The following is a 12,683-nucleotide window of genomic DNA, read 5'->3' as shown; positions in this document are numbered from 1 at the left end:
GATGCCACCAAGATTGGTCTTCCAGCTTCTAAGCAGTCAATTGCTCGTTGGCTCAGGTTGACTATTCAACAAGCTTATACTTCGCGGCTCTGCCTTTGCCGACGTCTGTTGAGGCCCGCTCGATGAGATCTGTGGGCTTTTCCTGGTCGGCTGCCCGGGGTGTCTCGGCCTTACAGTTGTGCCCAGCTGCTACTTGGTCTGGTTCGAACACTTTTGCTAAGTTCTATAGGTTCGACACCTTGGCCAGGGATGACCTTCAGTATTGTCAGGTGGTGTTACATGGGTCTCTGCACTCTCCCACCCGTTTTGGAGCTTTGGGACTTCCCCATGGTACTAAAGTACAGTTCCCCTGTATCAACTAGGACGTAAGAGAAAATAGGAATTTAATACCTACCGGTAATTCCTTTTCTCGTAGTCCGTAGAGGATAGTGGGCGCCCGCCTCAGTGCTTCGATTCCTGCTTACCTGAGTAAGTGTTTGGTTGGCCCGCCGTTGCGGTCCCCTTTTGTTGTTGGGATAGCTTTGCTATCCTGGTTAGGTTGGTGTTGCTATCCTCTGTTTTGGTTAGCGCCCTCGTTTAGGTTATGGTTTTGTGTTGGCTTAGTGCCTCACCGCTGTTGTACCTGTTTTCTTCTCTGGTTGTATGTCCGTCTCCTCGAGCATAGTTTCCTAGACTGAGTCTGGTAGGAGGGGCATAGAGGGGAGGAGCCAGCACACACATACACACACTAAAGGTTTTAAAGTGCCAGGCTCCAGTGGACACAATCTATACCCATGGTACTAAAGTACAGATCCCCAGTATCCACTACGGACTACGAGAAAAGGAATTAACGGTAGGTATTAAATTCCTATTTTTTGGCATATCTTTTTTTAAATGGGTTATCGACATTTGGATAAGCACCCTCAATCTTAATCTGACCCCATACATTAAGCAGTGGGACTTCCCACCCCTCTCATTACCTGAAGTCAGGAGCCACCGAGAGCTGAGGGTGTGGGAAGCCTGAATCTGTACAATTCCATTCAGAAGCTCTGATAAGCACCATTGAAAAAACTGGGCAGAAGCTTGCAGCACTCTTCTGCTTTCCGCAGCTCTCGGATTCAGGTATGGTGATGTTTCCTGGGGGTAGGGGGCAGGTTACATCCCCTTTGCTGTATGGGAGGACAATTCCTAATTAGAAGGGTTTGTTGCCCAGAAGGCAATACCATGAACAACAGGAAAGCGCTCTGCTATTGTCTAATTCAGCGTTTCCCTGCTCCAGCCCTCAGGAACCACTAACAGTGCTTGTTTTCCAGATCTCTTCAGTATCACCAATAAAACTATTAGAACCACTTGTGGATATTTTATAATGTGTAGTCAGTAATGACTCTCTTAGACCAAATCTCGTAGTCCAAAAAATTCAGACAAATAAAATTAGATTATTTCTAGACCCACCAGTGGGGCTTTATGTGGGTATGTATTGGGAGTTCTATCCCCTTATCCTGCCCAAATCACCTTCCACTCTCCCAGGTCATAATCTTTCAGTGGCCTTCTCTGCCTCCAGCCTATATTGTTCCTCCTGCAGTCACAATATAAGTGTGCAGATACTGACAGCAGGGGATTCAAGTTGGAACAGGGGACATAGATGAAGTGTATGCCAATGAAAGAGGGAGGTTGTCAGGATCGGTTGAATGTGGGCATGTTTACGAGGGTTTAGGTAGGCTTAACATACTATCCCTTTAAACCCGGACAATCATGAATTACACGGGTACTATGGCTGCTCAAAACCAGTTGAAATGCAGGCTTGAAGTCAGCCAGCCACAGAACCTGTGTAATTCATGTGTCCCTGTTTAAAGGGATAGTATGGTAAGCTTAGGTCTAGGTGGATCAGACGTGATGAGGGACTGGCAGAGATGATTGTCTCCGACATAAGGGCTTTTTAATTTTGCATTATGCATCTCACAATTATTTCTATATACAGACTATATGTACAGAACTTTAATCTACGTAAGTGCACAGGAAATGTATTGTACCTGTGTGTTTATCTGTATTGGCATGGTGACTCGGCATATTGCAGACACTGCTGATGGAAAATGTTAGATTACCGCTAGGATACCATGGAACAGTGCCCTTAGGTGATCATCTGCCATTAAGAATGGTTGAATACTTGTTTTTTTACAAAGCATCTCTTCTGTAGGAAACTTGGTTGGAAAGATTTTTAGGGTTTCTTTTGGGTAGGGAGTGTTGAGCACAAAAGCAGCTTTATAAACCTCACTAAACCCCCTGACCAGCTCATGTTGGGCTGTCAGCTGGTTACATAGTTAGTGCTCAGGGGGAGTATATAGGGGCTTGCTTGAATGACAAGTGTATCCAGTGTGTTTTCATTTACTGGACAAAGGGGGTAATTCCAAGTTGATCGCAGCAGGATTTTTGTTAGCAGTTGGGCAAAACCATGTGCACTGCAGGGGGGGCAGATTTAACATGTGCAGCGAGAGTTAGATTTGGGTGGGGTGTGTTCAATCTGCAATCTAATTTGCAGTGTAAAAATAAAGCAGCCAGTATTTACCCTGCACAGAAACAAAATAACCCACCCAACTCTAACACTTTCTGCACATGTTATATCTGCCTCCCCTGCAGTGCACATGGTTTTGCCCAACTGCTAACAAAAATCCTGCTGCGATCAACTTGGACTTACCCCCAAAGTGTGACAGATTGCAGACCATGCGTTGCCGGATAGAAGCACAAATACACCTGTTTCCCAGTGTATCATGACCACCAATTATAGAGCTGGAGCAAGTGCACATTAATGATACGGACACATAGGAAACTAGCCACAGGGGATGGACACACCGCAAGATGCCAACAGCTCTCCATAGGGGCGATTTATTTCCATGTACGCTATTGGGCAGCTGTGCATCAGGCCCATAGTGTTTACATGCAATAAACAGTCCACATTCACCTCATCACTCAGATACTAGCTATCATTTTATACGGGTGGTATTCAGTATACCGGTTGTTGGGATCCCGGCACACAGTATACCGGCGCCGGAATCCCGACAAACGGCATACCGACATCTTTTCTCCCTCTTGGGGGTCCAGCGCCACCGTGCCCGCAAGAGGCTCATTTGTGCTCGCCCCGCTGTCAGCAAGCCAGCGGTCGGGATCCCGGCGCCGGTATGCTGGCCACTGTGGAACCAGCCGCCGGCAACTCATACCACACCCATTTTATAGAATATGCTGAATATATAATAGCTAAAATCTCATTGGTTGGTATCAGCCCCAACTCCATTTTTCCTCTTTAAAATGTCCCCCTTAGTGCCGATGTGCCTGGCAGGAATCCATTAGCACTTGCACAAAACAAGGTGCGTGGCTGGTCCAAAGCTGAGTGTCCCCTGTGGGGTCGCCCTTATGGTCCTGGTGCAAATTTGCACCTTTCAGCAGTGTTAGTAAATAGCCCAGTGATAGAATTCATTAACCTTTTAAGCCAGTATATTTAATGATTTGTAGATGATTTAGTTATTAGTGATAAATCCATAGATTGGTGATCACTGCAATGCCTTGCTGTATTTCCAAGCAAATGGTCAATCAATGGCCTTTCAGTTCCCACAATCCATTGCTTTGGTATATAACAGATGTTACAGCAACACCCTGGGGAGGTGGATGCAAATCCGTCATGTAGACAAATGTGTATTTGCATGTAGTTACACGAATATTCCTTTACATTGGTCACATCCACATCTATCTATATATACTGCAAAGTGCCTTTGCAGTAAGAACAGAAGAGATCACTGTGTATTGTCATTTTGATTGTCTATTTCCTACTGGAATGCATGTGTGAATAGTATATTTATACAGTAGAAGTAAAGAACTGATATTGCAACAATAGTTTTAGGTAGAGTTTAATAATTGAAAAGTATAAAAGCTGAATTGAACGATGTGTGCCTCTCATTTGATGAGCAGGTTCCCCAATAAGTATAACACCAGTGGGTATAATGTTAGCATACCGATCTACCTTATATTACTATTAGGCCTTTTTCATATATACTGGGCAGCTATCAAACCCCTGCCTCCACAGGGGAAGGGCTCAATTCCAGTGTAGCCAGCATCATGTGGTCATATATACTGGGCAGCTGTCAAACCCCTGCCTCCACAGGGGAAGGGCTCAATACCAGTGTAGCCGGCTTCATGTAGTCATATATATTGGGCAGCTGTCAATACCCCTGCCTCCACAAGGGAAGGGCTCAATACTAGTGTAGGTGGCTTCATGTAGTCATATATCCTGGGCAGCTGTCAATACCCCTGCCTCCACAGGGGAAGGGCTAAATACCAGTGTAGCCAGCTTCGTGTAGTTGTATAGGCTGGGCAGGTGTCAATGCCCCTCCCTCCACATACCCGTGTAGCCAGCTTCGTGTAGTTGTATAGGCTGGGCAGGTGTCAATGCCCCTCCCTCCACATAACCGTGTAGCCAGCTTCGTGTAGTTGTATAGGCTGGGCAGGTGTCATTGCCCCTCCCTCCACATAACCGTGTAGCCAGCTTCGTGTAGTTGTATAGGCTGGGCAGGTGTCAGTGCCCCTCCCTCCACATACCTGTGTAGCCAGCTTTGTGTAGTTGTATAGGCTGGGCAGGTGTCAATGCCCCTCCCTCCACATACCCGTGTAGCCAGCTTCGTGTAGTTGTATAGGTTGGGCAGGTGTCAATGCCCCTCCCTCCACATACCCGTGTAGCCAGCTTCGTGTAGTTGTATAGGCTGGGCAGGTGTCAATGCCCCTCCCTCCACATACCCGTGTAGCCAGCTTCGTGTAGTTGTATAGGCTGGGCAGGTGTCAATGCCCCTCCCTCCACATACGCGTGTAGCCAGCTTCGTGTAGTTGTATAGGCTGGGCAGGTGTCAATGCCCCTCCCTCCACATACGCGTGTAGCCAGCTTCGTGTAGTTGTATAGGCTGGGCAGGTGTCAATGCCCCTCCCTCCACATACCCGTGTAGCCAGCTTTGTGTAGTTGTATAGGCTGGGCAGGTGTCAGTGCCCCTCCCTCCACATACCCGTGTAGCCAGCTTTGTGTAGTTGTATAGGCTGGGCAGGTGTCAATGCCCCTCCCTCCACATACCCGTGTAGCCAGCTTCGTGTAGTTGTATAGGTTGGGCAGGTGTCAATGCCCCTCCCTCCACATACCCGTGTAGCCAGCTTCGTGTAGTTGTATAGGCTGGGCAGGTGTCAATGCCCCTCCCTCCACATACCCGTGTAGCCAGCTTCGTGTAGTTGTATAGGTTGGGCAGGTGTCAATGCCCCTCCCTCCACATACCCGTGTAGCCAGCTTCGTGTAGTTGTATAGGCTGGGCAGGTGTCAATGACCCTCCCTCCACATACCCGTGTAGCCAGCTTTGTGTAGTTGTATAGGCTAGGCAGGTGTCAATGCCCCTCCTTCCACATACCCGTGTAGCCAGCTTCGTGTAGTTGTATAGGCTGGGCAGGTGTCAATGCCCCTCCCTCCAAATACCCGTGTAGCCAGCTTTGTGTAGTTGTATAGGCTGGGCAGGTGTCAATGTCCCTCCCTCCACATACCCGTGTAGCCGGCTTCATGTAGTCTTATATGCTGAGCAGATTTCAATGCCCCTCCCTCTACAGGGGAAAGGCTTAATTCCCGTTTAGCTGACTTAATGTAGGCAAAGCAGTAAGAGGTTAAGAAGGATGAGGAGTGAGAAGAGCACCTTGGATTTTGGGGAGGGAATATAATTGGTGACTAGGGTCAGGGTTGTTTCAATAAATTGGTGCTGGCAAAAGCCAGATTTGAGGGGTTCAAGGAGGGGGTTAGCTGAGAGAAGGCTGTCGTGGAGTGTGTAGTCAAGTCTCTTTGAGTTTTTGAGGCAAAGGGAAGGAGAGAGATTGGACGGTTTTTGACTGACACGTGGCATCAAGAGTATGCGTTACACAAGGGCATGTGAAGGTGGGGAAATCAGAGGGGAGAGAGGTTGAAAAGGTGGATGAGATGTAGGCACACATTGGGGGAGAAGGAACCCAGGAGATGGGAGGGAATCCAGTGGTGGTCAGGGGAGGGGGGGGGGGGAAGGGGGCGACAGGGTGGCGACGGCAGCAGTTTCACAAAATAGAGGCGCGTCACCTCTGTTTTCTAGGCGTTCCAAGGCCAGGGTCTCCATCTGCCAATGGAGATTTCCTGGCCTCTTAGAAGTTGCTGCGACGGCCAGCTTGTGTGACCTCATGGGTCAGTCAGCCGGCCGATGGTATCGGAAGTGATCTGATGGTTTCATAGTGAAATGGTGCTAGAAAGTGAGTGTATCCGGTTATTACTTGATGGTATAGATGTCTCCGTGTCTTAAGTAAACTGATCCCCGTGTCTTCCAGAAAAGTGTTATGGATGGCAATTATCAGTAGGAGTACTTTGGAATATTTCATGGGACTGCCCTAAATATACATTTTCCTGCAATCACCTCAATACGCCATGCAGCGGGAGATGCATGGTGTGAGTGAGCTGACCGGTCCCGTGCAACTCCGATAGCATTGGGCGTCTTTTTTTGCCGAAAATGCATCTTATGTGCATCGCTATGTGGATAGGAAGCACAAGCAGACTCTGCTGATTAAAATTAAATGATACGTTAGTGTTTTCTAGGAGCACATTGTAGCAGAGCATTGCGTATGTCGATACAGCTGCTGACGCATACAGAATACAGGCATGTTGCATATCATTTTAATAAGCATAAGCTGCTTATGTGTCCTATCTGCATTGTTTTGCATGTGAAGACATTTAGCGCTACCAAGTCACACCACAAAGGGCTGTATAACGTGCAGGGAGGCTAGATGTGAGTGCACACATCTGTAGTAGTGTCACAACTGAGGGCCTGAGCTGACGGGAGGCAGCCTCAGTTGTAGGGGCTGAGATGTAACGGAACCTGGGAGGTTGTATCAGACCCCTAGACATGTAAGTTACATGTAGAATAACTGCCCGAAGGCGTGACCACGACAAATAGGATAAAAGTAAATGATGTTTATTATGACATACTCCGTAACACAGCAGCAAATAAGAAATCATAAAACTCAGCAGGGAAATAATACAGTTCCTGGGTACTACAGGGTGGCAAGGACCACAGGGCTCTGGTAGTATGAGATAGTTCTTAATAATCTTCTAGGTGGAAAGTCCTTACCAGGCCCGACTGTAGCAATGGAAATAGCCCAGGATCGTACCAGCTGGTGTTCCAGGAAAAGCTGGGCTGCTGTGGGTAAAACGGCTGCTGTGGATACTGGCTGAAACCAGACTGATGTTGGCACGGAGTGGATTCTGGCTGGAACCAGTTAAATAATAAATGTAGCTTGAGAGCGATGAAATATGGAATGATGTGTGGAGCTTGAGAGCGGTGAAATAATAATACCAAAGGTGAATGGTAATCTGCAGAAAAGGGTACCGGCACTTTTAAGAAGAGCTGACCTCTGCTGGAAGCTGGATGCTGTAAGCAGGTGGATCTGTGGCTGGAAGCAGATGAGTCCAAATGGATAGGAGAGTCAGGCTACACGGCAGGTGGAAATGCTGATGCGGATCTCTTTAGTGGAAGTGTGGACATAGGAGCTGGAACCTGGAAAACAACCACAGGAGAGAGACAAACTGGAACTAGGTTTGACAACCAAAGCACTGACGCCTTCCTTGCTCAGGCACAGATTACTTATACCTGCAGCAAGGAAGGGATTGGCTAGGCAATTATGCAGATTAACATTGCAAACAGCAGATTGGTGGAAATGAACAGATGACAAAATCCAAGATGGCTGCGCCCATGTAGACACTTGGAGGGAAGTTTGGTTTGTAATCCATGTGGGAATTAAAACAGTAATGGCGGCGCCGGCCACAGGAGACAGGAGATGCCAGACTGATAAGTGCACATTTAACCACGCGGGCACAGCGGAGGCCGCGGCTGACGTAATCACCACTCTGACATTCTGCATGTAGCAACTCAGGAACAGCGGCGGAGGCCGCGGGAGACGCCATTCCGGATGTAACAGGTGCTGCGGTGACCGCGTCTCAGAGTGACAGGAGAGGAGGCAGGAATGTGGACATCAGTATAACAGATGGGATCCGGTCCTGGAACGCTGAGCCAGCCTTAGGAGGCATCTGAAGGGTAAGTAATGGCGTCCAGATACCCGGATCGTGACAAGTAGAGGTAACTGGTGCATACAAGCTTGCCGAGATAATGAGCGACCTCGCTCAATTTCACCCTTCCTGATCGACCTTGCTTATTTTCTCTGCAAGTGTGTATGCTGTCGGCAACCATTGATGGGCGGCCCCGCGGGTCGTTAACGACCCTCGCTGTCGGCTGTGCTGGCAGCTCAATCTGGACTGACGTCCAAGAGCTGCCTGCACGGTCCGGCCACTGCGTGACGTCACTGAGCGATATGAACGCCACATCGCTCGGTGTGTACAGCCAGCCACCTACCGCCCGGCCTGGGAGGGGGAAACACTAGGCAACGTCGCTTATAGAGCACGTTGCCTACTGTGTACCCACCTTAAGGGGATCTTGGGAGAGAGAGTGACTTTTACATGTCTGTGGAGGATATTCTGCGGTCGGCATTACATTAGAATGCAGCACCTGGTTCAGCAGCTTATAGAACATAAAATCTGATATGTACTGTGTAAGAGATCTACAAATTAATAATGCTGACTGTCTACACATACCCCTTCTGACCCCAAATCTATATCCCAACCCCTTGACAATACTTTTCTTTTCTTTTAAAGAAGCAGAGAAGGTGTAACAGAGATTTTTCCGAGATTGTTATATAACAGTACTTTATTCCTTTAAAGATCACAGAAACATTTTTTCAGTCATAGACAAAGTAGCGAATAGAAGCGCTCAACACTTTCTGACACTGTAATCCTGGATCAATTCACAACCAAAGGGTCAAAAATTATAAATAAATATTTATTATGATCCAGTATAAAATACACTATACACAAGATATATATTAAACATAAAAGCCCTATCCTCACTGAATTACCACATATGTTATATTTTGAAACTCACATCAGTTACGTATATGTTTCAACAGGCAGTTTGAACAAAAATGCCAACTAAGTGACTAGCAGCAGAGCAATTGTAACAACTGTTGCAATAATGTTACCAAAGCTGTCGTGTAGCACTGTTGGAAATTAAATGAAACACAATTGCTGAATGTGAAATAAAGATATTGGGTGTAATCATAAGCTCTATGTTCAAGAGCTATAATATGAATCGTCTCAAAGTTCCAGAAGCCGATATAGGTGAGAGTAAATTGTTGAATTACCTCTCCAGTAGGGCTGAGAAGACCCGAGCATCCTCGGGTGAGTCCAAAAAAGCCCAAATTAGGTTGCAGATTTGGAGATTTTAGCCGTGCTGGCCGGGATCCCGCTGTTTGCAGACCTGTTTTCCCTGGGCGTGCACCGCCCGCTGCAATGTATGGGGAGAGACAGGTGTGCGGCTGCTGTGATGAAAGCCGCTGCAGGGATCAAATGCTTAGTGGGGCGCCTCGATCTCCCTGGACTTGCACCGTCCGTTGGAAATGAAAGGGAGAGAGGCTAATAGTTACCCACCGGAGCCGCACGGAGCTGAGGGTACGGCTTTGTCCTGTGCTGGAACCCACACTGCTTGCTCCTATAGATGGTGATCTGGAGCTGTGCGAAGTGTCTTCAGAGGATGCAGTCTGTCAGTGAGGGATAAGGGGAGGAGTCCTGACGCGTTTCGTCACGTGACCCGTGACTTTTTTGAAAAAGTCACGGGTCACGTGACGAAACGCGTCAGAACTCCTCCCCCTTATTCCTCACTGACAGACTGCATCCTCTGGGACACTTCGCACAGCTCCAGATCACCATCTATAGGAGCAAGCAGTGTGGGTTCCAGCACAGGACAAAGCCGTACTCTCAGCTCCGTGCGGCTCCGGTGGGTAACTATTAGCCTCTCTCCCTTTCATTTCCAACGGACGGTGCAAGTCCAGGGAGATCGAGGCGCCCCACTAAGCATTTGATCCCTGCAGCGGCTTTCATCACAGCAGCCGCACACCTGTCTCTCCCCATACATTGCAGCGGGCGGTGCACGCCCAGGGAAAACAGGTCTTCAAACAGCGGGATCCCGGCCAGCACGGCTAAAATCTCCAAATCTGCAACCTAATTTGGGCTTTTTTGGACTCACCCGAGGATGCTCGGGTCTTCTCAGCCCTACTGGAGAGGTAATTCAACAATTTACTCTCACCTATATCGGCTTCTGGAACTTTGAGACGATTCATATTATAGCTCTTGAACATAGAGCTTATGATTACACCCAATATCTTTATTTCACATTCAGCAATTGTGTTTCATTTAATTTCCAACAGTGCTACACGACAGCTTTGGTAACATTATTGCAACAGTTGTTACAATTGCTCTGCTGCTAGTCACTTATACCCCTTTCACATCGCACAAATAACCCGGTACCGACACGGCATATTGCCGTGTCGAACCGGGTCAGTGTGCGATGTGAAAGCACACTGGGCGATTTAGCGGGTCGCCTGACCCGGTAAATCAACCCGGTAAAAAAGAAGGGTTTTACCCGGGTTGATTACCGGGTCAGGTGCGGTGTGAATGGGAGCCGTGTCGATGCGACACGGTTCCCATTCACAAGATAGGGAGAGGCGGCGCTGGAGATGAGCTCATCTCCCGACGCCGCCTCCACCCCCGCCCCTGCTGCTGCTGCGGCCTCCGTTGTCATGGCAACCGACCCGGTATATTGCCGGGTCGGGAAGCCTGCAACGGAGCGCAAATGCCGGATCCCACCCGGTAAGTACACGTTTGTCTTACCGGGTAGGACCCGGCATTTGCGGTGTGAATGCAGCATTAGTTGGCATTTTTGTTCAAACTGCCTGTTGAAACATATACGTAACTGATGTGAGTTTCAAAATATAACATATGTGGTAATTCAGTGAGGATAGGGCTTTTATGTTTAATATATATCTTGTGTATAGTGTATTTTATACTGGATCATAATAAATATTTATTTATAATTTTTGACCCTTTGGTTGTGAATTGATCCAGGATTACAGTGTCAGAAAGTGTTGAGCGCTTCTATTTTCTCCCATTTTTCTCTCCAGCTTTCCAGCACAGGAGTAACACACAACTCCTTATAGAGGCGCACGTACATTTGACACTGGTAATCCCATGTTTAAGACATTAGTTCTGTTTAAATTCATTTAAGATAATTGATAGACATATGCGCAGCAAAAAATCTCCCTTTCCCTTCTCTAGACAAAGTAGCCACAATCTGTTCTGTAGTTGTCTCAGTGTCTTTTTATGTTAACGTCATAAGCAAGTTTGTACTGTATCAAGGCCCCAAACATCTTTTATTTATTAACCGGTTCTTATATAGCGCATCAAATTCCATTACGCTTTACAATTGGAAACAATGGTAGAACAAAGGGGGTAATTCGTTAGTTGATCGCAGCAGGAATTTTGTTAGCAGTTGGGCAAAACCATGTGCACTGCAGGGGAGGCAGGGGAGGCAGATATAACATGTACAGAGAGAGTTAGATTTGGGTGTGGTGTGTTAAATCTGCAATCTAAATTGCAGTGTAAAAATAAAGCAGCCAGTATTTATCCTGCACAGAAACAAAATAACCCACCCAAATCTAACTCTCTCTGCTCATGTTATATCTGCCTCCCCTGCAGTGCACATGGTTTTGCCCAATTGCTTACAAAATTCCTGCTGCGATCAACTCAGAATTACCCCCAAAACTGGGTAATAACAAACCGTCATAGAGGTAGGAAGGACCTGCTCGCAAGCATACAATCTATAGAATTTTTTAGTGGGGATTGGGGAAAGATAAGTAATACCCCTTTCAGGCTACCGCGATAACCCAGGTTATTGCAAGGTGGACCTGGGTCACTGCTCAGTCTGAAAGGGACTAGGAAGAATAACCCGGGTTGCAACCAGGGTTGGACATGGGACTGACCCGGACCACGATGATCCGGGTCGTTCCGCATACCACCAGATTGACTTCCAGCAGTAGCGCTCGGAGATGACATCATCTCCAAGCATCCACTGTGAAGCCAGATAGACCCAGGTCTGGTGTGAACAGCTGGACCCAGAAATAATCCTGGTCCAGCCGCCAATGTAAAAGGGATCTGAGCCAGGCCAGTCCGGGGTTGGACCAGTGTTCAGAATTCTGGGTCGGACCCAGTACATTTGATCTGAAAGGGGTATTGCTCTATCATGCACAGATAAGCTACTGGAAAGCAGTAATTGGAATTTTTGTCTCGGCACAGTATGAAAACCCAACAGATACAGCATTACCCATAGTGCTCCTTTGCGCAGTTCCTTTTTGTAAGTTTTTTGTTAGCATAGTAGATAGAGTAATAATCAAGCAGAAGGACTCAGGGTGCACTGTTTTAGTGACAACGTTGAGGACAACAATGCACAAATAACGGGGTGGAGGGAAGTAAATGTTAAATACATGTTTGCATGGTGTTGGTGTGAAGTTTGATTTTTCTCTTATCATGATACATTTAAACTGCAGTATCTAGTATAGTAATATAGATGGAGTTTTGGGGGAACAATTAATTGGCACAGCCATTTATATCATCAGGATACCAGACAGGCTGATTAATATGGATGCATAAATTAGAGATCCTACGCATCTATACTCTATACTGCAAGTTTAAACGTTGTACATGGTCATTTAGTGGTGTAATGAGTGTTCTGTCCTAT

General features: G+C 47.2%; 1 protein-coding gene across 1 annotated transcript in view; it reads left to right on the top strand.

Annotated features, from left to right (window-relative positions):
* The window catches only part of LOC134966567 (espin-like), a 620,060-nt gene that overhangs the window by 589,121 nt on the left and 18,256 nt on the right, over positions 1 to 12,683 (top strand). The window lies entirely within an intron of this gene.

This window comes from Pseudophryne corroboree, chromosome 10 (genome assembly GCF_028390025.1).
Source record: "Pseudophryne corroboree isolate aPseCor3 chromosome 10, aPseCor3.hap2, whole genome shotgun sequence".
Taxonomy (NCBI): Eukaryota; Metazoa; Chordata; class Amphibia; order Anura; family Myobatrachidae; genus Pseudophryne; species Pseudophryne corroboree.
This window is presented reverse-complemented; position numbering and strand designations above follow the sequence as displayed.